This window comes from Pezoporus occidentalis, unplaced genomic scaffold, assembly GCF_034315485.1.
Source record: "Pezoporus occidentalis ecotype Australia unplaced genomic scaffold, CSIRO_AGI_Poc_V1 ctg30, whole genome shotgun sequence".
Taxonomy (NCBI): domain Eukaryota; kingdom Metazoa; phylum Chordata; class Aves; order Psittaciformes; family Psittacidae; genus Pezoporus; species Pezoporus occidentalis.
In genome coordinates this window covers 2,330,017-2,357,580 of record NW_026914941.1, presented here as the reverse complement: position 1 = coordinate 2,357,580, position 27,564 = coordinate 2,330,017, and the positions used below count along the sequence as shown (strand labels likewise).

At 37.8% G+C, this 27,564-nt stretch overlaps 1 long non-coding RNA gene across 1 annotated transcript; it reads right to left on the bottom strand.

Annotated features, from left to right (window-relative positions):
• Positions 1–242: 242 nt before the first annotated feature.
• Positions 243–27,174, bottom strand: LOC134168120 (uncharacterized). Its single transcript, XR_009966430.1, has 3 exons — positions 26,993–27,174; positions 24,294–24,422; positions 243–409 (listed from the first exon to the last, which is right to left on the bottom strand). It is a non-coding gene; the product is annotated as an uncharacterized LOC134168120 (long non-coding RNA).
• Positions 27,175–27,564: the final 390 nt, after the last annotated feature.

Sequence of the window (27,564 nt, the reverse complement as noted above, 5' to 3'; positions counted from 1 at the left end):
ACGAGAACTGACAGGTATGTATGTGATTCATATAGGAAATTAACATTTCGTTGGTGGGGGTAGAGGGTGTGACTGTAACACCTCAAACTGTAAAAATACTCCAGAGGAATGATTTACATCTCTTCACAGAACCAGCCTTGGATACAGAGAAATCAGAGTAACACATCCCTCTATTACCTTTTATTATTGTGATGACGATCACATTCTACATTATCTGAATTAGTAACTTATTCTTACCTCAACTTATTCAACGGCAGGGCCAGGGATGGCGAGCGAGCGCTGCATGGTACTCAGTTGCTGGCTGGGGTTAAACCACAACAGTTACACAAACCCAGTACTGGTTATTTTTCAGATTCACACCGAGATGTAGCAGCCTTTCTGGCTCCAATCCACAATTTCCTGGCACCTCCTGGAAGTCAAATGAGTGAAAGAACTTTGATGGAATAAGAAAAAGCAGAACTTAGTTAATTCCTCCCAGAGAAAACCTGAACACTTATGGTTTCTATCTCCAACTCAGTTTGCAACTTAAAATGTAACTTCATTACAACTTTATAGCAGAAATATCCTGTTGAGATCACCTAACTACTGCTTTATTTGTAGTCTATTAAAAGTTATAGTTTATTGCTTGAAATATTGATTCTTATTTACAAGATTTTTCTCCTTCAGTAAATCCCATCTAGGATAAGTGTGTTATCAGCTTCAGTAAAAACATTCTACAGTTTACCACCAGCTACTCAGAAACACTGTATTGTGTACTATACCTTACCACTGAAATAACCCCAAATGATGCATCACAGCATGATTCATCAAGGATAGAGAAATAAACAGACCAACTTTAAGGGAATCAGTTTTTAGAAAACTTGGTTCAAAGAATGAAAGAGAAGTTAAATGTGCCAAGAAAGGCTGCTTTTAAAACCAAATACTTATTCATTTAAACGAGGGAAGAACAATTTCTAGGGAAAAAATTGTTTCTCAATTATCTTACCCATACAATTTAACTAAAAATGAAGACTTCATATCGTTATTTTTCAAACACTTGACAAATGATTCCACATTTGTCATGGTAGAAAGTATCATAGCAATTATATGAAATAGTTTTCCTTTCCAGTGAAGAACCATTTCACAAGTAAGACACTGAACTACGTTGCTACTGGTTTAGTATTATAGCTTCTCAAATTCTTCCTCAATCAGTCCTAACAGCTTAGCTTGATTAAACTTTGTGCTATCTGTAGAAAGCTGGCATTGCTATTATGTCAATGTATTTTGCCAGAGCCCTGGTCAGACAGAATGTCTTGAAAGAATCCCCAGTAGCTGACCGCTGTCCTGCTGTCTCAGCAGTTTCCTTCCATTAACCCTCCTTCACACACCTGTCTCAAAATGTAAACATCATGACAAAGCACAAAATCTGCTTGCTTCCCCATCCTCTCCCCATAAGGAGGAGTGAAGTGAAGGAGGATTCTATTTGCTGTAATTCCAGACATCTGAAAATTAAGCTTGCCCTTGAAAAATGTGCAGGTTACTAAACTCAGGTAATGCTCAAGGTATATTGACATCTACAATATTTTTCACCGCTATTTCACCGTTCTCTCAGTGAAAAGATCTAGGCGACTTGCAGCAATCAAGACATGAAACAGTCCCATTTCAGATTTTTATTTACATTGTCAAAAGTGAAAGAAAATTAAAATCCCTTCAGAAGCTTGAAATCACAATTTATACAGACTAAGGCTAGTTCCTCTTTTCCAAAGTTTCCCATGCATATACTACTCTACATCAGAAACTGCAAGCAAAAAGGTAGCAATTATCTCTTCAACACTGTAACAGGTACTTGAAAGAAGGGTGATTCATGACCTAAGTGACACCCTGTACAGAAGAGCTCACATGTCACCGCTTGTATAGTTGAGGTTTTGAGGAATGGGAGGAGAACAGGTCACACAGAAGGGAAAAAATAATTTGCCCCTTCCTGCCTCCCCCCTTTTTATTTTTAATGGAAATCAAGTTCTTTCGTAGCAGCTGGGCTGATAGAGTTTCTGCTAGTGTTGGATGTGGCTGCTGTGTTGATAAGGCACACATAACTCTCAACCCATTGTCATGTTGCTGGCAGCACAGCTTCCAAAAGGCAATGCTAACAAAGGAGCTCCTGCCACATTAACGCTGTAATGAATATATCCCATGTTTCTCTCTACTGCAGCAGGGTAAGATTAAATGCCTACAATAAAAATTTTAAATGTGGACTTCCACAGTTGTGATGGAGATGATGCTACTTACATTTTGACCAGCAGACCATGACCAGACACCTTTACAGCTTCCACTGTAGCCCATTACAGTACCAAAAAATCTAAAGGCATAATATTGGTTCTTAATGTTGGAAATCAATCTGCTTATCCATACCACATTCAATGCTTTTCTTTAAGCACCATCTGTCAGTCCTTGGATTAGGGAGGAAACTGCCTTGCTTGGTACACTTGAAGGGCCTGCATCTACAGAGAATAGCAGAAGAGCCTAAGCAGAAAGACTATGGTACTTAAAACAATTAAAATCAATCTTATTTTTTAAATATGGTAATAGAAATCTAACTCTAGAGCTTTTGAGTATTTGAGATAAATAAACCTGACAATTTCAATGAGCACACCTGAACAAATAAACCATGAGTGCAAATTATTTAGGGTGTCAGTTTGCAAGATACTCATTAAAATTTTTGCAAAGTTTTAAGAAAAGTCTCTGTGCAAGTGAGTTATTGTCTTGTGCATTGCATAATGAGATATAATTTAAATAATTTGTTCCTTCCATTACAATGATGTGTATCAATGAGACACGTTACAGATACAAGCAAAAGTTTAAGTTCTCAGTCAATAATGTGCTCTTATTTTATTGCCTTTCATTAGATATAAACAGCCACCTGAGTTATTATAATGTAAGAAATTGCTGAGGCTTAAACCCAAAGCAACTTCAATTATCCCTTTATTTCAGGCATTTGAAGTGCTTAGTTATTCTTTCAGATTCTATTAAGACATTATTGCTGCTTTATTGCCAGTAAAACAGTATGCTTTTCAAGTCTTTATAATAAGATGCCAAAGGAACATCTGTACGTGGAACAAGCAGTTTGGTGTTTCCCCAAGAGATCTGTCAGTTATGCCGAGTTCAACAAAAATCATGCATCTGTATATAGAAACACTTGTGCCAGAACATGCACTACACTGTGCTGTATTAGTATTTCATATTCATAAATATTCATTTGGGAAATTTCCATGCAAATGCCATTAACAGTGGTCTGTCTTCTGTAAATAAGCTTTTAAAGTACAAATCACATTGAGGGTTATTACAGCTTCTAGAAGCAAAGACATCTCAAGGATTCTTTACTTCTTAAAGGCAAACCCACATTTAAATGCCCACATTTATTGGTTAAAACCTTGCTACTAGGTACATGCTTACAGCTTTGATGGAGTCCCATCACACAACCATTTCCCTAATCCACTTCCTTTCTGCTAGCCCAATAACTGCTTCTCTGAAGTGTTTCAGGACAATGGTAAGAAATATTAAATCTGACCAGTGCATACATCCTCAAATGGTTTATGCAGTACTTTGTGAGTTTCTGTTCTGTAGACTCCCAAGGATTCAGAATGAAATTCATTCTTTACGAAATTAAGACAGACAGATGACAGAGATGTGTTATTAGGAACTGCAGAGATTTCAAGTCTCTTCTGCATATTCAGGGATATGAGGCATGACACACATCACAGTTCCATAAGGTATACACAGAAATGTTTAAGACAGAAGTATAGCTCTTTTTACATTGATGCTTATTTTCATGGTATTTTTAAGTTGGCCTTTTAAGAAAGATCATTTTCAACATGGATTATGTGCCTCCCTGTTTATAATAAACATTCATTCCAACTTAACAAACCTTCTCCCTGAAAAGATGAGGGTTTGGTTTTGCTATTATTTCCACAACGTGGTTCATGCCATGCCACAACAGAACAACTGTTTATTATCTCACATTTCTAACCAACACTGCTGCTTTATTGCTTGATGTGTGAAATCAGTACCATGATCAACCACGCATGGTTCTGTACTCCCAGTACCTTTTTACCTTTCCTCTCCTTTCCCTTCATTTTTTCCTGTAGTCCCCCTACCCATTTTTTACCACTGTGCCACAGACCTACAATAACAACGTTTCAATAGGAAAGAAATACTGAGGTTTTATATTCTTGCTTTCTTTAACTGACATTCCAAATCATTTTGCCTTCAGAAAGTTGAGCGTGAAACAAAAATGTAACCAAAAAAACACATTACCTTCTTTTAAGAGGAATCTTTATCCTGTGAGGGTTTTTGTAAACCCCTGCATGCTGTGACCATGTGCTCCCCTCACCCCTTTCTGCTTAAGCAGCAGCCAGTGGCAGTTGTAATGCCTGCATCTGGCTTAAGTTGGACTCTGAGGAGACAGGAGACACAATAGCCAAGGACCATAAACCTTGCTAACTGCTGAGTGCCAGGTGAGCATGCACCAACTACCATAAGGTTGGTATGCAAATATGACTGTAAGTCAATCATCTTACTCCATAAATAATGGCCAGCCCAGGGCCTGCTGAGCATTCCTGCATCGCAGCAGGCTGCATGTCAGCTTCTCGCCTTGAGTGGGGATGTCTCTCAAGCTTACTTCTGAGGGTGGAGAGATTCCTTATTACATCAGATACTCAGTAAGTGAATCAGGAACAAGAGGACCGAAATACAAGCTAAGTTATATGACGGATTGACTGCACACTTGTAATACTTTAGACATAAACTGTTGACCAGGTCTGGGACTAAACCTAGATCCAGCTGCACCTTAACACCCCTCTGAGGAGGGGTTTAGAACACAATGAGGTCCTTTCTTAACCTTATGACTGAATGGGAGAGTCTCCCAGGAAGTTTTGTCTGATCTCGTTCTCTATGCAGTAAATCACGCGTACCTTGTCACTGAATCCTGCTAAACCACTGTCACATTTACCACTGAACTTTGATAACTGTCTTGTATCAATCAAATATATTGTTGTTTCTCTCTTGCAAGTGAAGTGCATGACTCCAACCATGACACACATCTGTGAAATAGAGCCTTCCTAAAAGAATTTCCCGTAGGTTACAGGCACTGAAGCTTGTTGATGCCCTAACACTATAAATTTGATGAATGTCACCATTTGCTTTCTATGTACTCAAAGAAGCGCTAACAAACTAACCTTGGGAAAAAAAAAAAGTCAGGAAAAAGTGTAAAGAAATAGTATGTCAACACTGGAAAAGCACTGAAGAATCACAGCATAGTACCACAGTCCTCCCTTTCAAATCAACCTAGACAAGTTTAATGGGAAAATGCTTCCAACACACTTGAATAAAATTCCTATTTATTCTGCCTCAGAGATTTGTAAAAGTTTACTTGTGTTCGTTAAACAGAAGCATTTAAGAAGATAACATGACAAATACATCTTGATGGTTATAATGGAATGAGCCTTCCCTGCTTTCTAGTGAAAGAGCTATCACTTTGCCTCTAATAGAAATTAATAAAATGTTAACACTTTTGAGATGTCCTACTTTAAAAGGTCTGAGAGTTCCCTAAAAAAAGGGTGTCCTGGGAACAACAACAAAAAACCCCAAACACCCCCCAAATAATTCAAATATGTGTATTTAAATATAAAACAGAGATCCAGATTTAAAGCAGAAGGAACAAATTTATTAGTTAACCACTTCTTGTTTGAATACATATAATGTTGGCATTAGCTACAAATCCAGAGCAGTCACCACATTATGCTAGGTGATGAACTGAAGAATCCAAAAGCCATGACATATACCCAGATGTTTACTTCAGCTGAGAATAAATAAGGTCTCTTCAGACAATATAGCAGTCACACAGGGTTTAGCTAAGCAATATTTTGGTTTTACCATACATTTGCGTTTTGCCATACACGCAGAAGTAATGAGATCCAAAAATGTGTGGTGACAAATCACTATAATGGTTTTGCATGTTCCATTCACTTCTAGGCTGCTTTGTTGTTGCTGCTGTTTTTATCTAAATAACTAATTACCAAACCTGTTGTGACATAATAAAGACTTGTTAATTCCAAATATTTGCCAAAAATCAACAAAGTGAATCACACAAGCTACGCTTACTATACAGACACTGTTCCTATAATAAGGGAATGTCTATTGAGTGATTCTCACTTTGACTATAATTGGGAAATCAAAGTACTGTGGGCCTTTTTAGTATGGGTCCAATTACTTATTTGCCTCTAAAATAGCATAATGATTCACTGTCAGCTTACCTAAGAGTGCTTCCATAACAAAAGAATTTGTTCTAACAGCCAGCAAGCTTCATGAATTATGAACATCTGTCCACATACGTGCAAAAAAAAGTGATGCAAGATTACCAGAGCATGCTCTGCCAGGAGAAAAGATGAAACCTTAACAGGTTAAGAGAACAGCAAAACAGGCTGTTGTATTTCAGTAGTAATCATTTTGGCTAGGATTACTTTTGAATATTTCAAAATGCTTGACTGGCTATGGCAGTTCCGTCTGCCTTCTACTTCTCACTTGAATTCTTACTTAAAGATACATGCATTTATAACCAGGATTTTCAAAAAATAGCTAAGAAATGGCACTAAATGGAAGACCTTCAAAGGAACCTTATTTTTGGAGGAGATGCCAATAAACTTCTAACATCCAAAATACATATATAATAAAAGCCAACAGCAAAACATAATATATTTTTGCATAACCCACTTAAGTTTTCCACAATTTTCATTATGTATCATAGCAGCAATGCACAAGAAAACCTCGTTAGTCCAAGTGGTTTCTTTAAAAATCCCTTATTTCTAAGTAAAATTTACAGTGCTATATTTATATGAATGCTTTCCTATTTATTAGGTTAACTAAAACATTTAACTGCATCAGACAATGGTCTCAAGTGAGCTGGACCCTGACTTTACCATCAGTTTGCACACTCCTTCAGGCACCTCACAGTGACCTCTTGAGCCCCCATATTTTAGTTTCCCATGTCCCAGATGAATGCTCCGATTACCAAACCAGCATCTATTTCATGACAGGTCTGTAGAAACCGTTACATGACGCTATTTCATACTAGTTAAATATGTATTTCATACAAGTTAAATATAGTTCAGAGAAACTAACTGATTTTCTATATGGCTGAAAACAGAGACACAGTAAATGGAAAGGCCATGTCAACTCATTTACTTATACAGAAGAGTATGGCAAAACTTGCTAAATTCTTTACCACTTCATACAAAACCGCATGATCTTGACCCTACTGCCCACTAGATGAGAAAAATGGAAAGACACTATGGAAACTTCACTTAACCACCCGCACATGCGCTTTTCTTTATTAATGATATCATTTGGATTGACTTTAAAAGCATTATTAGGACCAACAGCAAGAATCTAACCCTACATATACAGGGTGCTCCATTTTCCCAATGAAATTTACTGTTAAAACCATCAGAACAGCCCCTTGACAATGGTTTTGTTCAACCCATCCTTGAGCATCTACTTTGAGAGCACATGCAGGCAGTGGTAGACTCTGCAGTCCAAGCAACTTGCTTGACACACAAGCAGTGTGGCCGGCCATGGCCTAGTTTGAAGCCATGCCTCAAGTTCTCCAGCTTATGAATGATGATCTCTCTTCCATGAACTTTGTCTTGAAATGAGCTTTTCTAACACAGCATTTCTGGAAAATGATTTCCATAAATTTCTGATGGTTTCGGGGTGTTTTACTGCTTGGAATAGAAATACCAGCTTTAAAGAAGTGGTTTAGCAAAGAAACCTTTTAGAAGAGGCATAAACAGTATTTTGTGGCATAAAGTGTCAAGACTAAAAACTTCATAATTATGCAACTCATCTTTCTCATCTAAAACCTGAGACAGGTTGTAATGTTCTTTACATAGTTTCATAGCCTCTTATGATTCAAAGTCTTCGATACTATATTACACCTATTAAAGTGTACAGCATAAAATTGCTTTATAAGGTCAGACACTGATTTGTGCCCTAATGTCATAAAAAACTGTTATTGTACACATGAAATGGCTCTTTTTAAATGTGGCAAGAATGATACAAAATAAAAGTTGTATTTTAGTGCTGCCTTAAAATAATATGGCATTGATGCTTACATAAGCAATGCTTGACCATGGAAACTAGGATGGATCATTCCCATAAGAGTCACAATTATTCAGGAGTAGCCTATGAGAAGACTTTCCACTGATATCCAGAGGTCAGCCTTAGAAACTTGCACTGGACTGAAACTTACATCATGGTAGTAGTATAAGTTCAAATCAAAGAGACGAGTGTAAGTTACACAGCTGATACAACAGAGCTACACTGCACATACAGCGCACAGCTACAATAGGAATCTCAATTCTACAATCCCAGAGGTTACAAATACTAATACCTGATGTAGACAAATCTCTGGTCCTATTCACCAATAGCTCACACTATCTCTCAGCTGTCTGTAAATAGCTCTATAATTTTTATTCATTAAGAAGTTGTGAGATTAGAAATTCTACAGCTGCATGAATTTCCCTAGCTGCTTGCAACTTGAAGTTAAGCATGCTCTACCATGAATACCTCCTGAATATAGCTTCCCATAACATCCTTCAGAATTTAAGACCAGAATTCCCTTTACAACAAAAATTAAAATGTGAGAAGCTTTCATAATTCCTGACTGTTACCCTTCTCAGAGAAAATCATGGGGAACAGCAAAGTCAATGTATCAAACACAGTGCTGAAATTACAATTACACACAATTACAGAAGCCCAAGTGCACAAAGTGTAAAAATATTTAAAAAGCCCAAATGCAAAACAAAACAGAGAATTAAGGTTTCAGATTGCTTACCACTTAGGAAAAATAATCTATTTTAATAAGAATTTAGCAATTAATAATGAAGCATCACCTCTGGCAGGGATAAAAATGGCAGCACAAAACTGTCTTCAGATTTGTAGGAATAATCACTGCAGTAAACTGATGGATAAGTGATCCAGCACTCTAAATGAGCTGTAAACTTAACAGCGGATAGTAAGATTATGGCAGCCAATAACATTTTAAGTGATACAATTAAAATAAAAATGCAATGATGGGCCTGTATTCATCACAAATTATTTTATTAGATAAGTAAGCCTACGGAATCATCAACCAGTCTGCACAGGTTCAGGAAAACAGAAAAATATTTAAGCAGTTCAGTAATAGTAAAGAAATCACCAATCATAGTACCTAAAGAGAAATATTAAAAAAAATTAATTACTAAGACTGTCTTTTTAATTTATTGTGAAATTATAAAGTTTCATCTATCTTTGGTATATTTGGGCCTAATTAAGATTATGTACCTGGGTACAGTTAGGAACCTGCCAAAATTAAGGCTAGAAATTCTTCAGGACAGAGAAGTTCATACTCTTAAAATACTGGCTATCTCTTACATCCAATCATGCAAAAAAGCCTCAAGCTACAAACCTTATGGGATCATATGATCCCTTTTTGTTTCTGTGTAATTGTTGGATGATTTGGTCTACATTTCTCACAGCAATAGGTAGAAGTGGTTATAAATGTAAATGAAACCTAACCTTCTTAAGCAATACTCATGGTGGAAAAAAAAAGTTGGCCTCTTACAAGTTCCACATCTCATTTACCACTCTAGGGTACTCTACCTTGATAAGGGGGATTGCAGATGTTCAGCTTGTTTCTCGCATCTCACAAGTCAATGCTAGACTACCATAATTGCCAAAAAAACACACCAAAATAAAATCTTTTAAGTATCTTGAGGTTTCCTGGTGCTGCTGGTTCTAATCTTTGTCATCTTGGTTCTGTTTAAATTGCTTGAAAGCAAGCTATTTTTATTAACTTTTTCACTTGAATACACATGTGTTACCTTGAATCAACACAAGGCTGAATAAAGAAGATTGCAATGAAGCTATTAAGAAAGTTAAGAAATTATATTTAAGTTTTATTCCACTAGCAATTACAAAGGCTGTAAGTCCTATCAACTTGCCTAAACTATCATATTATTGCAATTCATTTAGTATTAACAGATATTGCCAGCATGAGGCCTGTACACAGTTTATGGTTTGTTAATTCCTCATGATTTCTGTTGCTCTGAAGAGCAGCTCTAAAGAATATTCCTAGAAGACACAAGTATTGTAGTCCACTGACTCATGTGAGATTGTTCTAACTCTTATTCAGAGTAACTACACTAAAGAGTTACCTCAAATATTGTAGTGTAGCATGAAAACCTGGCTTTCTAAACTTTCAGTGTCATAAATTAAGATTTTTCTAAAGGAAAAAAGGTAACTTTTGATAGCCAAGTGTTTGCAGTGCATAACCAAAGTTACCTTGTGTGCATTCCATTTTGAATGTATATTTGTAATAGCAATTAAGCAAGAGTGTTTTATACCCTCTGAAAATTGTTTTTAAGGTCATACACTGAAATTGCATCCATTCTTCCCAAATCTCGTTGCAATTCAGAAAACAAACACTGAGGACTTGATCATTCAAGGTAGTCTCAGAAATGAGAGAATGAGTAACATGTCTTCAGTTTGGCTGTCCTCACACTCCAAAGCAAAGACACTAAACATCACTTTAGCTGGCCTTTGTCTCAATTTATTATTAGAGGCAGTCATTCCAATTCAACTGGTCACTGCTACAGGCATCTTTGTAACTTCATTACCTACATATAAAATACAGCTAAACATTTGAACTGATAAAAAGCAACTTCATTAAGCTACTGGAACTCCATGTTTTCCTAATGCAAAGACAGCTAGACCTCCACTACCATTACAGATACCTAAATTCTTATGACCTAAAAAATAAAATATCCTTTCATTTTACTTCATGCTCACTGCTTGTTTCACTCATCTAACAGCAAAAGATGTCAAGTAAGACTGGAAAAGATTATGGAAGAAAAGTCCATGTCAAGATACTACCTAAACAAAACATCTAGTTCAGGATCTTTGAATTGAAAGACATTGCAGGTTGGAAGATCATTTGAAGGAAGACCTGCAAATGCTTTGCCCTCTTACCTTCTCTTCCATTTGTTCAGGGGACATATGAGACAAGGCATTAGCTAGACAGACCTTTGGTCTCAGCCATTATGTTTATTCCCATGTTCTAGACGTTCCTCTGTTCAAATGAAAAGGCAAATACAAGATTTAGATCGGCAATGACCAGGCCCTGAACTCTAGCTGCCAACACAACCAAGTCATGAATCTGGAGCCGTAATTTCCTGCTCAAACAAGCTACGCACTTGAGGCCTCCCAAGGGCATCATAAATCACAGGATTGGTGGCTGAAGGGACCCTGAAAATCAGCTAGTCCAACCTACAACTCATAAAGGGCCTAAAGCCACGATCTAGCTCTAAGCAAAACAACCTGCACCTCATTTCTGCAAAACCATAGTATCAGATGCAATCAGCTCTTTCAGAGATATGAAATTACAGGAGGTCACCTTTGAAAATGAGTATGAACCAATAGATACAATAGGCATTATATAGGAAATGGCTGTTTTCTTATATGAAAATATGATATGAAAATTTGAAACAGGTAAAAGCCAAACATTTATTAAAGGGGAATTAATGCCCTAAAAATCACTCATTTTTTTTCAATGCTAATTTTTCTGCCAAAAGAAATGATTGAATTAGAAGCAAACCTTTGGAAAACTGCTTCAGTGTTATGATGGTGCTGCTGAAAAGTAAAGACTAAAACAGTCCTTGCAATGGACTGCGGGTGAAAAGAAGAAACTTAAAGCATACCTTGTTTCTTGTGCAATTTTTGTCTTTCAAAACACATGCATATTGGGAATCTTAGAGGCACTTTTGGAACAATGATTACACAACAGTGATTCACAGACTAGGAAATACTCTGATCACATGGGCTAAGTGATTATCAGATGTATATCCAAACAATTAGAAGTAAATCCAGTGGACGAGAAGCAAACTCAAGTTCTCAAATTCAGTAACGTCATAACAGGACTTGACTCATAGGCAGAATGATTTCTTGTAGCATAGACCAAAATACACATCTTTGCATGCCTCTCTCTGAGGAAAAAAAAATAATGAAACAGAAAGAAAGAACAGGTCATCCTTTCTCACAGATCTCATATATTATGAGTTATGTATGTGGGTTTTAGACAGATGTGTTTGAGAACACTGTGCAAGCTAACATACAAACATACCAAAATGTGTAAATGTTTGCAGAAAAAAAAAACAAAAAATAAAGAAAAAAAATAGTATCATTAAGCTGGCGTATTATTTGATATACTTTCCTTTTCTATCCTTTCTGATTCAGCATGAACTGTACTCTCTTCAACTAGAAATGATTTTCTGTAAAGTTACAGATCCTGTTTTTCTGTCTCATATTCTCGCTGAATAAGTACACACATTCTCCATTTGTAGAACACTGACAGTATTTTTCAAACAGTTTTTTCTAAGCCTTTACCATACTGAGGTCACTACCACTGAAAATATATACCATTGGTATCAATATACAGAACCAGTTTCCAGAAACAAAGATGTAACAGTCCATGACAGTGGTCTTAATCTCCGTATCACTCATATGGGAAACATTCAGAAGTAAACAGCATTCATTTCACAGAAACCACTGTGATGAGCATACACTAAGAATTTCTCAACATTTCCGTGTTTCAGTATGAAAACACTCTCTAGTGCCTCTTTCTTCAGTTCATTTCCATGTCCTATTTTGAGTTTACATTACCAAAGCAAGAAAACTTTGTAACACAACACACTGCTAAAGCATAATTGAAAAATGAAAGTCACAAATGAGTCACTTTTGAAGAATTCTAAAATACAGCCAGGTCTTACCGAGTCATTTTAAACAGGAATAGACACAAGTAGGTCTGCAGGATACACAGAGAACACAGCATGTACTATAAATGCCTAAAAGCCCTCTGCTGTTCTATTCAGGCTAAAATTTCCCCAACACATTGCTTTATGCATTTCTGTGTAATGAAGGGTCTCAAGGCTGGCCCCCATCTGACCACCCAATGCATTTCAACACATCCATAGACTGGGCAAGCTGCTAGTGGTTAGACACCAGGGAGTATATATCCACAGAGACAGAAGCAGTGAAGAATTAATCAGACATGGATGAATGTTTGTCTTATAACTCCCATTTGCATTTTCAAATCATTTTGCACATGATGAGTCTACAGCCCCTGAAGATTAGCATTTTATACTTAATGGACTAAGAATTTAGGGCACCCCAAGGGCTTATAATTAAGGTTAATAAGGTCTGTGGTCTGCTCCAGCCCATCTCCTTTGAGGTAAATAACCTTGTTAGTGCTGTTTTATATTACATTTTCCATTTCATTGATAAAATTAGCATCGTATAATCCATGTAAACACCCCCTTAAACCTGTGGGCTTTACTAGCCATGCCTGTACTACTTCAAAATAAAACCAATGAAAACTGGTTAAGACTTTCAGACACAGATTTTAATACGTATGTGTTACAACAAAAAGATAGTGGCTTTGAGCTGAAGGAAGCCTGTATGAAGTTGTAAATAGGTATTGAGCTGACATACTAATGCATATTAAAGATTGAATTCAATGTCTGTTACTTTTGTTCCTTATTACTAACATCTCCTAAACTCTTAATATAAAGCAAACAAACTTATTTCAGTGTCTGGGAATGAATCAGTTTCTGCAATGAGACTCTTTTACAATCAGGCTCTTGCCAGATCCTTTCCCCAACTTTTCCTAGCACAAAATCTACACTGGTTCTGCTATTAACCTTCATACTTTTTTGTTGTTATAACATCTAACTGATTAAACTAGCTGATGCTTCTTATTTCCAGAACCTGTTTATTCAAGTTCAGAATGGTTTCATTCACTTTATTGTACACTGGTTTTCCTAATAATCTCCCCTCACAGCTCCAGCATGCTTTGCAAGGACTGCAAGAGCTTTGGAAGAGAATTATTAATCTGTGCATTTCCCTGTAGAAAAGACTAATTCTTGAGGATTCTGAAAGCTACAAAAGGAACACTCAAAAGGGCTGCAAGCCCTGCCTTTATGATTTTTGCCATTATAATCAGAAAACCATGGGCTCTTCGCTGCCCTGACAGGCAGGGTAGGTTTTGGCTTATGTATTTTTGGCTGTCACCTTTGTCTGGCAGCCACACAACTCCTGGTGTAGCTCCGGGTCTGCAGGTGCCGGTTATGGCACTGGCCTGGCAAGCCTGGAGACTTGCTACCTAACAGCCAACAGTCCTACACAGCAGTTGAAGCTGGGCAGAGGCCATCATGAACCCAGGAATGAAGGAGAAGGAAATACAGGCAGAGCCCCAAGCAGACCCCAAGGCAAAGAGGCCCCTGCCTTGGAGCCCTCTCAGGAAAAGCCTCATCTTGGCAAGTGCTCGCTGTAAAAACCCAGCGACCCCTTGGGACTTCATGAGGCAGAGCTAAACTCAACCCACAGCTTGCTGGTAAGGCCAGCTAACACCAAAGAAAAGGGACGGACAAGAGGAATGGTTTGTATACCTTACCTACACTGTCAAAGAGCTTTTCTCTATTAACTAGATCATTTGGTTCACTAAAATTTTAAGGCATTATTTGTGCTACCATGAAAAACTCTGTTCCATAGCCATATATATTTGTGTGTGTATATACATATAATGACATATTTATAGGGTGTTTTCCTCTAGCTAGGTTTTGAGTTTATGAAGTGAATGATGCAGGCAAATTATGAATTCTCTTTATAAACAATGTGATAGAAATCAAAATAATCAGAAAGCTCCCTTCAGGATATTACCCTATTATTTAAGTCAAAAACAACTCCATACATTTACAGTACAGGGTCAAGATTGTATTTGAAATGTATTTAAGCCTTTGTGAAGGTTGAAGGTTAAATATGTTGCACTTACCAAACCTGTCAGCGTAATGAGCTGGCACTTTGAATATGCTTTACATTATGTTCTCCTCGGTTTGTAGCTTTTAAAGCACAATATTATTAGTAGATCTGTTAAATCTAAGAAAAACACCAGGGCTAATTATATGAAAAATGTTAAATTGCTGGGGGAAAAAAAGTTACTGAAGTCAGCAGTTGTTCTTTTTCACACTCCCAGCACATCCCAGGATGGCATCTCTTGAGGAGCAATTAACTTTGTCAGGGCAGCTGAATTCAAACACACAAAGATGTCATTTTTCCATATTAAGAAATATTATTAATAAAGAAATTACAGCAAGCTGTCATAGACTACCCAATTACTGTAATAACAATCTTTTTCTCCCAAAGCTCAGGGGAAGGTCTTCACAACATTAAGGTGGCTGAAGCAAACACTGTATGTACTGTTTCTTAAAGTAAAAAGGAAGCCAAATGGCACTGCTGTTACGGGCTGGCTGTGTGGCAATGTTGAGCGCAGACACAACTCTAATACAAAATTAATTTATACTGTGCAAGAACTAGTGTCAGATCAAAACCAGTCAGAGCTAAAGCTTTATATGTTATTCTGCATTCCAAGACACATTAATACTAATGACTAGGATGATGACAAAATGTCTGTCACAATGTGACATAACCAAGCTTTGTACTGTAATTATAAAATATCAATGGTATTTCTTGGCAAGGAATAATGGCTTACCTCAGCAAACTTCCTATAAGATTTCTAATGTTTGCTAACTCTTTATGCAAAGTGAAGCTATACAGAAGCTTAAATGTGACAAGATCCTTTTTATCTGCTCAACTGTGTCTTGCATACTGATTACTGTGACACCCATCTGTCAAACACTAATTGCCTCTAATCCTGTTGCCAAGTCCTTATTAAAATCACAATAATTAAAGCTATTAAAAATTACAATAAAAGAAATAGTTACGCATTTATTACAAATTAAAAGTTAAAACAATGAAGGCAATCTTCAAAAGCCCTAACTAGCATTCACTGCACAAATTAATAGCAGGGTCTAAAATTGTTTCAAATACCACACTGAAAGTTTCCTAAAATCAAGAGCTCCACAAAACTAAACCATGAAACTTAATCATCTAGAAATTACTGCCTTTCCACATTATACAGAAATGAACGCATTTGGGTTTCTGGTTATGGTCAAGGCTATATAGCTTCTGACAGAAGAGTAGTTCCTTTTTTACTTACACAGGTTTCAGGACAAAAGGTCACAACTAAATCAAATATCACTGAGTGACGAGCAAAGGTCTTGAAAACCAGCCCAGCCAAAGGCTTTAGATTTTTAGCATGCTGCTTAAGATGCTGTGCTTCTATCTTTCACCTGAAGAAGATGCTGAACAATGCCATATGCCACCTCTATTTCTATAAAAAACTCGTCAGGAAGAAGATAAAACTTCACTTGTTCTACAAGTTCACCTATTTTTTATAGAACTGTTTGAGGAGAAGAATTGGTTTCGGAGCACTCATCAATTTGTCTTGTATTGTTTTTCTCATTTTAAGTGTTCTTAGCCAGGGCAAAAGGCAATGCATTTCTTCTCCATGAGCACCATGATTTTTTGCACAAATCCAAGTATCACCCGTGCACAGAAAGCTACACACTGCTCTAGAGAACCTATTCTCTATGCCCTGCAGTCCAAGGAATGAAGTATGAACACCCAGCTGGAATTCACTTAAGCTCTGCAGCAGAATGGACAGCAAAAAATACCTCATTAAGGTTCTTTTATTTCTGAAGGAATCAAAACCCTAAGAATGACTATCAGACAAGAATAAATACTTCTCCAAATCAGAATAAGTATTCTCATTAAGTCAGTTCTAATAGGTAGTCTTCCCTCTCTCCCTCAAAAACAGACTTCCTAACTTGTGTATTTATCACCCCACAATATGCTAAGTTGCTAGTGGGCAGAGGTAGGATTCTGTTGTATTCATAGACGTTTCCTAGCCTATGCACACTGTCTCTCTTGGAGCACAAATATGATTCTACACCTTTAATCCTACATCCCTGCAGAAAAAGAAAATTTGCATTCCTCAAACAAGGATGTCGGTGCCAAATTACATAACAGTGGTGATTTGGCATGCCGGCTACACTAAGTACAGCAGGTGGTTTCATAGGAGACTATCTGCTTCACATTTTGAACAAAACAACTCCAAAGGACATCCACTTCCAAGGAACACAAAGTTGACTAAACAGAAGGAAACACACCATGCACACGTTAACTCTTCTACTTGCAGATACCAAGAAACACGCATTGTAGCAGTACTTCTTATGTGCCTTACAAAACAGCAAACTGTGCTGTAATGGGGACTGCAATTTTCCTCACTAGTCTGCTAGATGAAATAATGAATGTGAATTAATGGCACCGATTTGCCTTTAAAGCTGCAGTATTTTTTTTCTCCTACCAACAAACACCTTTCCAACAAACTGCAGGGATTCTATCTCTAATATCTGAGAATATACTTTATGCCAAAACTCTTATCCCTACGAGTGTCTCCCAACATGTCCTGAGCACCTTATGTACTACTGACCTGAACTACCTAGTACTGAACTTACTGCAAGAAAAGGCTTTGAGTATGGCAGATCAGCACATCTTTGCTAACTGCAGTGATTTGATTTAGTAAGGATTGACACAGATCTCTGTGTTCTTAAAGATGAAAAGAGAAACAGCTTTCCCTGTAACTACCCCTTGGTTATTGCTGCAGTCTCCAGCAGCGAGGGATTCTGGACTTTTGTTACAAATGCACCAAGTATGCTAAATAATCAGTACTGAGATTAACAGTACTCTATTCTATTAACAGCACTCTATTCTTGGCAGAAAACATAAAATAACCCTTCTGGAGCTGTCAATTGCTAGGATATGAGGCATGCCAGCAGTGCTAATGAGGGTTAGGTGGTTACTGTCACTAGCATTTTAACTCTGCTACACACAGATCCTCTCAGAGGGAACAGGCAACAGGGACGATACTAAAAGAGCAATGCCAGTAACCTTCAGTGCTGTGGTCTGCACTGCTGCTTCTGGCAAGCCTGCCCTGGCTGCAGGTGTCAGTACAGGGAGCAAGGTTAAAGAAAAGGGGTAACAGACACAGATAGATACGTAAACACAGAAATTGTGCCTATTTCAAAAGCTCATATTGGTAAGATACGTGGCTTTGTGCTATGAAGACTTTACAGAAGGGTTACAAGAGACGTTAAGCAGCGCTTTGAGGAAGAGGCAAAAAAACCCAACAAATGTAGGAGAGTTCATTTCTGTAAAAATGGTGGCTCCATACATTATAATACATTATATAATACACAGGGAAGCACCGTATCAAGTCTTTCTCCAAAACGTAACCTACAAGCTTTCTATGAAGGCAATTCTTCCACTGAAGACTTAAAACAGGAAAGAAATTATGAAAGACAAAACATGGGAAAGGAAAACCACAATTAAATTTAAATAGCAAAACCATCAGCAGAGGTTGGGAGAATTAATTTTGGCTTGGAGATATGAAACATTCATCTTCATGTTTAGCAGTGTTAAAACCAGGGAGAAAAGGCATAAAAGACATACAATTAGATTAACAACTGCCCTATCTATGGTCTGTCTACCCTAATTTGCACTGCAGACTAACAGTTGGGAGACTTCAATGAAACACTCTGTTCAGCCACAGATTCTACATTTACTCTGTAACAACAGGAAAACCAATTAAAGTATCCTCCAGAAACTATCCTACGTACTTAACAGTATTTAATACAAGACAGACTCCAAGATGTTCATCAGAATAAGGGATAAAAAAAGTTAACACTTAGAATCATAGAATCATAGAATAGTTAGGGTTGGAAAGGAACTTAAGATCATCCAGTTCCAACCCCCCTGCTGTGGGCAGGGACACCTTACGCTAAACCATATCACCCAAGGCCTCGTCCAACCTGGCCTTGAACACTGCCAGAGATGGAGCATTCACCAGCTCCCTGGGCAACCCATTCCAGTGCCTCACCACCCTCACAGGAAAGAATTTCCTCCTTATATCCAATCTAAACTTCCCCTGTTTAAGTTTTAACCCGTTACCTCTTGTCCTGTCACTACAGTCTCTAATGAAGAGTCCCTCTCCAGCATCCCTATAGGCTCCCTTCAGATACTGGAAGGCTGCTATGAGGTCTCCACTCAGCCTTCTCTTCTCCAGGCTGAACAGCCCCAACTTCCCCAGCCCGTCTTCATACAGGAAGTGCTCCAGTCCCCTGATCATCCTCATGGCCTCCTCTGGACTTGTTCCAACAGTTTCATGTCCTTTTTATGTTGAGGACACCAGAACTGCACACAATACTCCAGGTGAGGTCTCGCAAGAGCAGAGTAGAGGGGCAGGATCACCTCCTTTGACCTGCTGGTCACGCTCCTTTGGATGCAGCCCAGGATACGGTTGCTTTCTGGGCTGCAAGCGCACACTGAAGCCGGCTCATGTTCATTTTCTCATCCACCAACACCCCCAAGTCCTTCTCCACAGGGCTGCTCTGAATCTCTTCTCTGCCCAACCTGTAGCTGTGCCTGGGATTGCTCCGACCCAGGTGTAGGACCTTGCACTTGGCATGGTTAAACTTCATGAGGTTGGCATCAGCCCACCTCACAAGCGTGTCGAGGTCCCTCTGGATGGCATTCCTTCCCTCCAGGGTATCAACCGAACCACACAGCTTGGTGTCATCGGCAAACTTGCTGAGGGCGCACTCAATCCCACTGTCCATGTCAGCAACAAAGATGTTGAACAAGACCGGTCCCAACACCGATCCCTGAGGGACACCACTCGTTACTGGTCTCCAGCCGGACATTGAGCCATTGACCACAACTCTTTGCATGCGGCCATCCAGCCAGTTCTTTATCCACCGAGCGGTCCATCCGTCAAATTGATGTCTCTCCAATTCAGAGACAAGGATGTCATGTGGGACAGTGTCAAACGCTTTACACGAGCCCAGGTAGATAAGAAACTCTACAAGTTATTTAAACAGCAACCATGGAAACCTTTATCAGTACCACATTCCCTACCTATAAAATTCCAAATATTTTGTCTTAAGCTTGTATGTTTGAACCGTTAGTAACATAAATAGCAGTATTTATCATATAAGCTAATAAACAGACAATGTGAACATTGGAGGACAACATAGTGATGGTAGCAAGGACCCAAACTTGCCCCTGGTTCCACAGGAGCAGCCAGGCAGCGGGGCTTCTGTGCTCACTATTTTGGGGTTTTGGTTAATTTTTTCCCCTCCAGGTTTTAAGTACTGATTTGACTGTGTGCTGTTTACACCTCTTGTTTAGTAACTACACTGGATATCAGACATTAACACCAGGTGTTCCAAAGGTCCATTCTGATGGTAAGCATGTAAATGGATAAGGCAGCAAATGAGACTGACAGAAACTGAGTTTTGGGGTATTCTTTGTGATTTAAGGAGGTCCTTGTAGGTTCCAAGTTAACAGATATTTATATTTGTAATAATAGCAACTAATGATTCAGTTCTTTCTAAAGACATTTTTTTAGCCACAGAAATGCTAGTCAGTGCTGTGATTTACTTTTAGAAATACATAATATAGGTCAAAAAGGGAGACCTCCTTTGGTGTTATTGGGAAGCTGCAGCAGAGGTGCTGGCATCTCATTAAACACTACTGTGAGGCTGAGCTTCGGTTTTGATTTATATTGACAGATGCCTTCACTTGATCCATTTCCAAGTTGGTCTGAAGTCATTTGGACTCCATAGTCAAAGGCTTCTTGAAAGTCATCCACAGAACTATATAACAAAATAGCCGGACTGCTTCAGGTAAACCTCCATCCTTGACTTCCACCATTCAGCTTTCTCTTTTAAGTGAGTTTCCTTATGAACTTAATCTACACCAAAATTAATAGAAGGCTACCAGTAGCACTCCCTTTTCCATTACATGGCCTTTGAATGACTTCTATAGGCAGTTAGCCAAGGAAGTTTACTGCTGGATTTTGTCTATTTCCTCACAAAATATGAAACACTCACACTTTTAATCATGAAGAAACTGCCCAGAAACATTATTATGAAGCACTTTAATTCCTCTATCATCCAATAGTGAATTTTTAAAAACAGAATGCATGACGCTGTGAGAGGGTGAACTGGATAAATAAGAAATCATGCATGTGGTCGTAACAGACAGGTACAAAATGGTTCAGAAACAAAACCAGAAGTTGTAGATGGATTGCTTCTTCATAATGTTAAAAAGACAACCCCATGGAATTAGAAAATGTGAGCAAAAATACCAAACAGTCGTATCAAACTGTACTTAATGTTCACCAGTACAAGACAAAGAATGTATTAAGACTAATAATATGTAGCTGGACAGATCATTCATCGCAGTATTGAATACACTTTTAATAACTTCTTAAAAGCATGCTTTGAGGCATAATGAAATTACTTTCGGGCATTATAAAGAGACTTACCTGATGTATAGATAATCAATAATTCCACATAGATACACAAAGCTACAGCTGATTTAGACTTAGGCTTCCCCCCCCCCCCCCTTATGTGTAACAAAATTTACTCTAGCTGAGTCCACTGAAGAAAAAAAATGTAACAGATTAATCAAACATAAGAGTAGTATATTTCTGAGTAACTGCATGAATGAAAGCTGTAGCCTAGACAGCAAATGCCTGGCTAAGCCTTTTCCATCTCTGTGTCCCAGGTCTTTTTGAAATGGCACTTGTTCGTGCTGTATTCTAGGGAATATCAGTACTAGTCCTCATGAAATCCAGAAACTAAAATTAACAAAATAGCACTTTTGACATAAGGAACTTGTACAACTTTCAAGAACTTCCCCCTTCTATCATCTTTATTACCACCGAAGGATTGACTGAACTGAAAATGCAGTTCTGCATTTGAGAGCAAATTGTCAGTGATGGCACAAAGAGCAAAGGCCAAAACTAATATAAACAGGTCAAAAAAAAAAAAAAACAGCAAAAAGTCTTTTTCTTTCTTTTGCCTAATAGGCAGCATTACACAGCAATGTAATAGAAATCAATTCTTCAGAAGATTGCTCTGAAAATGTGACAATTAGCAAAAGAAAAACTCCCTGACCTCCTACCTGTTAAGGTAGCAAATGTGTTTCCAAAAATACTGAGAAGAGACACCTCAAGGACTGAACAATTGAACAGCGGGAGGTAGCTCCAACCAGTAACTATGATGAAGTTCCCCATTTTGTAATCGGTACCCAACACACAGGGACTAGGCTCTGCTTCTAATCTCCTTTGTCTGATAGAGCTATGAAAATGTATCAAGCATTCTCATGATAGCTCAGCTACTCTATTTGATGTGTCAGGGTGTCTGCATCAGTAGCAGGAGTTCAAATAACTGTCCACCAATATTAGAAAGGAACTTCCCACTCCTTCCTGCTATGCAATTCCAACAACATACCTTGCTCCAGGCCCTTTGTGGGCAATTTGACTCTCTAAAATGGCAGCAAACAAACCCAGCAAAGAATTGCAAGGGTTTACACTACTTGAACAAGTTAAGTCACCCCACAGGGTAGCCTAGCAAGCACCAGGGGTGAGAATATGGGAAGGATGGAACTGCCCACCAGTTTCTGTTTTATGTTCTTACGTATACACATTGGGAAAATAAATGAGAATAAGAGACTAATCTATTCTCTAATTATTTCTTGTATTAATGGCTACTCTTAAAGGAAGTGACAGGTAAATGTCTTAATGTGCAACTACATCAAAAGTAACAAGAACTGGAACAACATTTCCCACATATTAATCTATTCCTGGAATTCCAGAGGAATTCAGATGGCTTTAAATTATTTTTTCTCCAGAGTGAAAAATAAGAAAGTTTACTTCTTGAAAGCATAACAATATGATACACAAAGTTATTTCTCTGAAGGCTCTCAAATATTCTTTGGGAATCTGTATGAGAATTGCTAATCTCAGCAAGGCCAAAGATATCGTCTACTATGACCTCTAGCAACAGAAAAGCCTCCTGAAACTTTTTGAAGGCTAAATATTCAATTTAAAATAAAAAGCAATACAAAGTGTCTCTTACAAGGCGCTTTAAGCGCCATGAACATAAACCATAATTTTTCTGAAAATGGTTAAAGTCTGTGATTACGTTGGTATAAATTACCATACACTATCCTGGAAATAAACATTTTAATATCAGTGTTTAATTTCACTTATTATTATTGCTGTCTACTAATATCTTTAGGCAGTACCAGCAATACAACAACTGCATTCTTAAGATTTCTGTTACCAGAAAACCAATGAGCTTATGACCATTCCATCTCACCATTTAAAATTATTCATACAGTAAAAACTTCTGAGAGAATTGTACATTTCTTTATAAGGATTATGATTAAGGATGATTTTGAGACAAATCTCTCAAATCAAGGTGTTCCACTTCCTCAAATTCATTTCCTGGTTGTTTGTGTACCCAGTATGTTTCAGTAACTACTGAGAGATGTATCTGTAATGAACTGAACATGTGGCCTTGTGAACTAGTACAAAGAGGCCTATATGTGATACAGTTCCTTAAGAATATCTAATGTTTACCAGAAAGCTGTTTGGCACGCTTCAGACTAACCTAGACCACATCTAACCCCCAACACATTGCAGTGCCACCTAACAAGCTGACTTCTAATATATTTTGAGGAGATGCAGGTGAAGCCCTCATTCTCACGGCACCTGAAACCTGTAAATGAATCCAAAACATAATACGGGCTCCTACTAACTCAAGGGGCAGACAAAAGTACTATTTTACTTCATCAAATAGTACAACTAATTGATGTCTGCCATCCTAATACTGCCAAGTTGAAAATCTAAGCAAAGTTCTCCATTAATACCCCAAACAAATCTGCATGACATTTGCAACTACACGAGGAATACTGTTTTTCAGGGAAGCTTTTTAATGACAGTAATAAGGGGGAAAAAAGGTCATTTTTACAAGTGACACACTTAATAAAAGCATCATTTTATATGCCTCAAGGACACCATCCTACAAAACTTTGTAGTACATAGGTGCTGTTAAAAATTAAAGACAGCAAATATACACACATCCTTTGATTATGCTATTTGTAGCCCTAGCATAGCTAACACTACAAAGCTTCTCCCTTCAGTATTTATCAGAATATAGAACATTTTATACCGGACTAAGCAGCTGTAACAGGAGTCTCACTGTCAAGTTTCACGAAGGGAAATGAGTGACAATGTAATTTGCTATTAAGATTGTGATTACAGAACCATTTATTTCTTATTTTTAGCTTCATTTTTTACTAACCTCTTTCAAATACTCTAGTATTAGTGGTTTTTTCTACATAACTAGACAAGTAAATGAAAAACCCCTTCAAAGTCTTTATTGATGCATCATTTTCATTAATTCCTGAACACTTACCTTCCCAAGAAGTGTCTCAGAGGAAGGCTTATGTAACTTTTCAAGGGAAGCTGTTATTTTACAACATTGTCTGAAAGCATGGAATATGCAGTTTTCATCCGGCCATCCTCTTAACTAAGATCATTAGCACTGGGGGGGGGGGGGGGGGGATCAAATAGATTACAATGTAATTCCAAGAAATGTTATTTTGTGTAACTTGAAGATGAGATTTTTTAAACAATATCATCCAGCTAGCCTATTTCCCTTCCTCTGTGCTAATCGTGGTGGTATTTCTGCAAGGGAAATTTAAAAGCTAAGTGTTCCAACTAATTAATAGAACAAACCCACTACTTAAAATACAAAACAAAACCAAAACACTCCTACAGTGATTGCTTCACCATTTTCTTGCCCCAGGGTATAATCTTTTCCTTAATGTGCAATGTCTTCATTACATTCTGCAGTGGTGCTGCAGGTGGAGATGGTGCTTGCAGGGTCTGTAGGCTGGCGCAATGGATCCCCTGCAGTGCACAAGAATGTGCGCCAGCTGTAGGTCAGATAAATAGTTTATAAAGTGTGGGTAAAGTGTTCACAGCTGAGTTTCTTTTACTGCCACTTCATAGTCTCGCTAGTACTGAGGACTGTGTAGGGCTTTTACCATCCTCAGTCGTAAGAGAGTACTTTCAGAGAAGAAACTCACAGGAGAAATATCCCTTAAGCACTCACACATCCCTACCAAGCTTAATGTTAAAGCTGCTGTTTAAAGTCAGACAAATAAATGTACATACACATGGGAATTACACCTTCTCTGCTTAGGAAGTCTGTAGAGAACAACAAAGAAAGCCTCAAATACCCTATACATCTCCTGGGCATACATAAAAATACTCTTATCAAGTGGTTCAAACCTAATCACAAGACTTAGCATAAGAGTGATTTTCAGTGACTGTGCACCTTCCCATACAGAATCATGACCCTAGGTATGTAAGGAATGAATAAAAATATTAAGCAAAAACCAAAAAGAATTCATGGGGCTCTTTAGAAGAACACTTGGTAACATACTAAGTTGCCTATATTAAATTAGCTACAGTAGTGTAATAATGAATAATAGAAATTATAGTAATGGTATGGTAAAGCAGAACCTAGGTAGTTTGTTTTTCTGTCTTGCAGATACCACAAACATCGACCCAACATAGTCATTCTGAAGTAAATCCATTATGAATAGGGACAGAGCATTCATGTATCTCCTTTAAAGTAAACCATTCCTACTTCAATCAACCATACTTTTTTAAACATGGCAGTCCATAAGGAAATGAAGTGTAGCGTTTGCATTTGAAAGCCTACAATTAAAAACAACCTTTTAAAACTGCAAGAAATTTTAAGACTTCAAATCAGATTTTGGGGTGGGTTTTTTACCTTAAGTCAGTTTTGAGAAAGTTCCTTTAGGTCCCATGAACTTGAGAATCATTTATGCTTTTCAATATTTTAACTCAAACCTTAAATAAGCTAAATTAGTTCTATTTCTGTCCACAAGAGATGAACTGACTGACTGCCTTTGAGCAGCCAGAAGCAAAAGGGATTAGAAAGATGTGTTATGGTCCACCCAAGTTACAATACAAAGCCAAGAAAATTTGATAAAGCAAGTCACAAAGCTATGATTATTAGCATTTAAGATTTAGACAATACTTGCAGGTTAAATTCATATAACTTTAGAATCTAAGATTTGCTACATTCTATTACAAAACAGTTTAGAAGAACTGTTATCTAGAAGAAAATTATCTTTTTAATTCTTTTCTAACACCTGGCCATATTTAAGAATAGTTTCTAATAACTGGCAAGACCAATCATCATTTATGTAGAAAAAGATCTATGATTAGAACTTTAGGCCATTTTTAAGAACCATATTCTATAAAAATCTTAGCTTTCACCATACCAGCTTCATAACATGCAATAGGTGATTGTCATATTATGAAACAGTGGCTACACATGGGGTAATGGCTGCTTAACTGACAAAACCACTTAAGAAACAGACAGAAGTTACAAGAGAGGGTTCACGACGCAGCAACTTACATTTGCTAAACCCCAAGTTTCAGATGCGCAAGACCTCCTCAAATTGCAGTGCCTACATTTTTCCTAAGAAGTCAAGCTTTTCTCAAACAAATTTTAAATTCCAGCCTATATTAGCAGTTCATGGTGTTCTAGTCCTTGACTCTGCATGGATTTTCAAATTAGATACCTGCATCACTTAGCACCAAGCCTCTCCCCACAAGGTATTTCTAATAGCTCTATTTGACAGCTCTCTGAATAAGAGTGTGCTTGAATTTCTCCTTATTCTGAAGAAAGGATGAACTCCTGCTCTTCATGGGCCTACAGATATTCTGCCCTTCTGGTTAAAACAGGTCCATTTTGTTATCCTCATTATACAGCAACTGTTTCATTTTCTTTCCTCACTGTAAACAAACATTCACATGGGGTTTTTTCCTCCTAATTTTAATGAACGTAGAAAGAGCCATGTCATGGAAACACAGAGGCTTCAGCTGAGGTTGAAATTCCCTAGACTAAGCGCTGAATAAACATACCATACACTAGTTTGGTGTTTGAGCAAAGACTTCCCTCTTTCCTGACCCCATCCGAACATACTTAGCAGAGGTTAAACGAAGAAATTGAAAACTGGAGTTGAACTCACTTTATCAGAAATAACGTACAGATTTAACAGGCCACAATACCTCTCAAACTGATGTTAAAATGTCAGATGATACAAGTAGCCCGCACTCTAAATGTATCAGTGGTTTGATAACAAGAAAATTGTCTTCACTGTAGATCCAGAGTCGTAAGAGCCTTCAGTCTCATAACAGATGTTTGGCAAACCGCTTTTTGCTTTTTAAAGGTCATCTGTCTCATCCTTCCAGGTTCTGAAAGCAGAAGGTTAGAAGCTGTATAAAGAAAACAGTGCAGCCTGTTCTGAGATTAAGGAAGCAATATTCAGTGATAAAAACCAAGCCAGCTCCGAGTCTCATTTCTTACTATAACCTGTTAGATACTGTTATTCACTTCCAGTTTGCGTAACAGTACTCCCATTAGCTGCAGAGAAACGTACATGGCAATACTTATTTCACAGAGCTGGTAACATTAATTTCTCTACAGAGGTAACTCCTCTTATTTTGTCATATCCAGAACACAACCTTTTAAAAGCAGAAGTTGTTACTGAAGAGAGAATCAAGCTTATTCTGTATGGATTAGAAAAATAAACCAAGGCAGGCCTGACATTACAACAGTATTGGAGAGTAATTGGAGAGAA